The 4,657-nt window shown below is 38.9% G+C and overlaps 1 pseudogene; it reads right to left on the reverse strand.

The window, feature by feature from the left end:
- Positions 1-1,150: 1,150 nt before the first annotated feature.
- Positions 1,151-3,563, reverse strand: LOC123427563 (annotated as a pseudogene).
- Between the last annotated feature and the right edge of the window lie 1,094 nt (positions 3,564-4,657).

The following is a 4,657-nucleotide window of genomic DNA, read 5'->3' on the forward strand; positions in this document are numbered from 1 at the left end:
AAAGTTGATGATTTGGCTAGGAACATGGATAGAATTGCTCTTGATGTGGAAACTCTTAAAAATAAAAATCTGCTAGCAAATCATGATATCAATGAGTCCATTATATCCATACAAATATCTATTAATGAAAGTAAGGAGAGGATTACAAGGTTGAGACCCAAACAAGAATTCTTAGAAAAGCTTCTTCCACCCGGTTTTTACCGTAATCATGATGAAGATCTTAAAATGATAGGTACTTCTCCCATTCAATCTTTGTTTACTAATCTGAAATTAGATTATAAAGGGACTAGACATGATTCAAATTTACCTAGAAGGCGTACCGTTTGTTCACAGGGTGATGATTCTAATGATAAAAATGAAATATTGGGTTTGGATAGGCCAAAACTTTAAATAGTGATGTGGCCACTATATTGGATTACAAAGACTTTAATTTTGAGAGTTTCTATTTAGTAAAATGTATTTGCTTTCTGCAATCCCTTATTAGCTCACCCAATTCTTATGAACAAAATAATGCTTTTACTGAACACATAGTAGAAGCAATGATAAAAGCTTATGATAAGAAACTTGAGCTAGAACTTTAAATACATACAAAGTTGCATGATGAATGGGAACCTACTATGAAAATTAAGCTCAAAGATTATGAATGAAATGCTTTGTGTGACCTTGGTGCTAGTGTTTCAACAATACCTAAATCTCTATGTGATGTCCTTGTTGTCACCGGTATACACGAGCGTTCCTACTTGCATCTTGCGGATTCTACCATTAAGAAACATTTGTGTAGAATAAATGATGTTCTTATACTTGCTTTTTTCGAAAAACATCATCAACTTTATTAATTTGAAACAACTGTTACATCGTCTATAAGAATAGGTACAATATTTTCGAGAGGCTCCTCAATCAAGTCCATCGCACCAGAACTTTTTGCTAGTCTCGCGAGCTCACGAGCTACCTTGTTTGCTTCTCTACTACAATGCTCAAACCTAGTAAAAGAAGAATCACAAGCTATAAAAAAATCATCGAAGATTACAGCCGCCGCTCCTGCAGAGTATCCTCCTTTGTTCATTGTTTCAATTACTTCCATATTGTCAGAATTGATAATAAGCCGATTGCATCCTTATTTTTGTGCCAACAAAAGGCCAAACCTAAGTGCTCACGCTTCCGCAGCTAGGGCATCCGCACAACACTCAATCTTCCAGTTTTCTGTTACAATGAAGTTTCCTTTGCCATCCCTTATAACAGCACCTGTTGGGCCTCTTAGTTGATCGTGATCAAAAGAAGCATCAACATTTAATTTAACAAACCCCTTTGGAGGTCTACTCCATCCTCCGCTCTTCTCCTTCTCCTTTGGTAATTGGTTGTTTATGTAATTTGCCATTATAGCCCGTATCCCCATCGAGGTTTGGGACGCCTCTTCCGACTTCCTCTCATGAACAAGCTTCCTTCTGTTCAACCATAGATACCATGTGGTAATAGCAATCAACTCTATTTCGTTCTGGCAACCCAACATAGATAGATCTTGATCAGACATAAGTAGTAACACTTCAAGAGTTGCCTTTCCTGCACGGTACACCATGCTGGCGTTTTTAACCATTTCATATAGCCCCAAACTTGCCCACACCCTTTTAGTCTTCTGACATAAAAACAAGACGTGTTTAGTATCCTCTGGCCCTATCACACATGCTGGACAGATCGGTGAAGTTTTTATGTGTCTATTAACAAGCGTAACCCGACACATAACAGTTCCGTGAATCGTATGCCAAATAATTTTTTTAACCTTCTCCGGACAAGCTAATTTCCAAATCTTGCCCCAAATAGGGTTGGGCTTACATATTGCCATGCCATTTGAATATTCCAGTTTCCGCCCATGTTGTTTATTCCATTCCTCCATATAAGCTGACCTTACAGTGAACAAACAATTCTTAGTATAGCTCCCAGCAATGAAGTCTTGCATATTATTCATAGGGAGGGGAATTGCCAGGACTCTTCGGACGTTGATTGGCCACAATGTTTGTCTTACCAGATCCTCATCCCAAAAGTTTGTAATTGGATCAATAAGGTCATCCACTTTCGTCAATAGATTCCCCCTCCTAGGTGTAATCATTCTCCTATTCACACAATTTGGGATCCACGTATCTCTCCATATATCAATGTTTTCTCCGGTTCCAACCCTCCATATGTAACCATTCCTAAGATATTCCATTCGTGCCATAATACTTTGCCAGGTGAAAGAAGCACCCTTTTTTAAGCATGCACACATCAACACCCCCCCGGAAAATATTTAGCTCTTAAAATGGTGGCACATAATGAATCAGGATTGTCCAATAGACGTGAGGCTTGTTTAGCTAGTAGTGCCAGATTAAAACGTTGTATGTCCCGGAAGCCCATTCCACCTTGGTCTTTTGGAACACACATCTTCCACTACGCCATCCAATGCATCCTTTTCTGATTGTCCTCGTCACCCCACCAGAATTGTGACATCGCGTGAATAATTCCTTTACATTTTTTAGGAATTTTAAAGACAAACATTGCATATGTTGGGATAGCTTGAACAACAGATTGTAGTAAAATTTCCTTTCCACCAGTAGATAAAAACTTTTATTTCCATCCACTAATTTTCATTATGATTCGATCAATCAGGAATTGAAAACAATCACTTTTCTCCATCCCTACATTGGAGGTAGTCCCAAATATTTATCATTAAGTGCCTGAGTCATGATATTCAAAATGGTACAAATTTGCGCTTTACCTTCTAATTTTGTGTTTGGGCTAAGAAATATACTTGATTTTTCGACACTGACTACTTGCCCCGAAGTAGCACAATAATTATCTAGAACCTCTTTCAAAGCCTCCGAATTTGTAATATTTTCTCGCATAAGTATGAGCGAATCATCTGCGAAAACTTGGTTGGTATGATGGTGCTTCTCTACTTACCTTTATGCCAGAAATATTGCCCATTTCCTCGCCTTTCTAAGAGAGCCCCCGTACATAACAAGAACATAACAAGAACAAGAACAAGAACAAATAAGGCGAAAGGGGACCCCCTGCCTTAGCCCTATGGAGGGTTTGACATTGTCAGTCTCGTTACCATTAAAACACACCCTATATTCGACAGAGGACACACATTGCATTATCAAATTCACCCAACTTTCTCGAAACCTGAGTTTCAACAATATTTATTTTAGAAAAGACCACTCCACTCGGTCATATGCTTTAGGCATGTCCAGTTTGATGGCACATAACCCCTCCTTCCCTGCTCTTTTCTTTTTAATTTTGTGGAAACACTCATAGGCAATTAGAATATTACAAGTGATCAATCTCCCAGGGACGAAAGCACTTTGAGTTCGACTAATAATATCCGAGAGAATTACCTTCAAACGTGTCGCAATCATTTTTGAGATAACCTTATGCACCACATTGCATAAGCTAACTGGTCTATATTGAGTAATCATTTCCGGACCATTAACCTTAGGGATCATTACAATTGCAGTATCATTCCATCCTGTCGGTATTGAACATGAATTCACCGCGTGGAAAACTTCTTCTGTTAGATCTTCGCCCAACATGGCCCAAAATCTCTTATAAAATATAGCGTGCAAGCCATCTGGACCCGGGGCTTTTAAATCTCCAATATCAAATAGGAATTTTAGGACCTTCTCTACCGTATATGGAGCCATAAGGGTAGTATTTGTTTCATCGGTCAATTTTCTTTTCACAAGGGATATGACTTCTAGGTTTGCCTGAGAGACCTCCGATTTAAAAAGATTTGAGAAGTGTTGGAAATATGCCCTAGAGGCAATGATAAAATAGTTATTATTATATTTCCTGTTTCAAGATAATTGTTTATTATCCATGCTATTGTTGTATTAAATGAAATCATAGATACATGTGTGGATATATAGACAAAACAATGTCCCTAGTAAGCCTCTATTTGACTAGCGAGTTGATCAAGGATGGTTAAGGTTTTCTGACCATATGCAAGTTTTGTCATTGGATGACCGGATCACATCATTACGAGAATGATGTGATGGACAAGACCCAAGTAATAAATGTAGCATGTGATCATGTCATTTTGTTTCTATTGTTTTCTGCGTGTCAAGTATTCATTCCTATGACCATGAGATCATGTAACTCACTAACACCGGAGGAATACCTTGTGTGTATCAAACGTCGCAACATTACTGGGTGACTATAAAGGTGCTCTACAAGTATCTCCGAAGGTGTACGTTGAGTTAGCATGGATCAAGACTATGATTTGTCACTCCGTGTGACGGAGAGGTATCTCGGGGCCCACTCGGTAATACAACATCACATATAAGCCTTGCAATCAATGTGACTCAAGTGTTAGTCACAGGATCTTGTATTACGGAATGAGTAAAGAGACTTGCCCGTAACGAGATTGAAATAGGTATAGGGATACCGACGATCAAATCTCGGGCAAGTAACATACCGAAGGACAAAGGGAATGTTATACGGGATTATATGAATCCTTGGCACAGAGGTTCAGCCGATAAGATCTTCGTAGAATATGTAGGATCCAATATGTACATCCAAGTCCCGCTATTGGATATTGACCGGGAGTGTCTCAGGTCATGTCTGCATAGTTCTCGAACCCGCAGGGTCTGCACACTTAAGGTTCGGTGACGTTTCAGTATAGTTG

This window comes from Hordeum vulgare, chromosome 2H (genome assembly GCF_904849725.1).
Source record: "Hordeum vulgare subsp. vulgare chromosome 2H, MorexV3_pseudomolecules_assembly, whole genome shotgun sequence".
In the NCBI taxonomy this organism is placed as follows: domain Eukaryota; kingdom Viridiplantae; phylum Streptophyta; class Magnoliopsida; order Poales; family Poaceae; genus Hordeum; species Hordeum vulgare.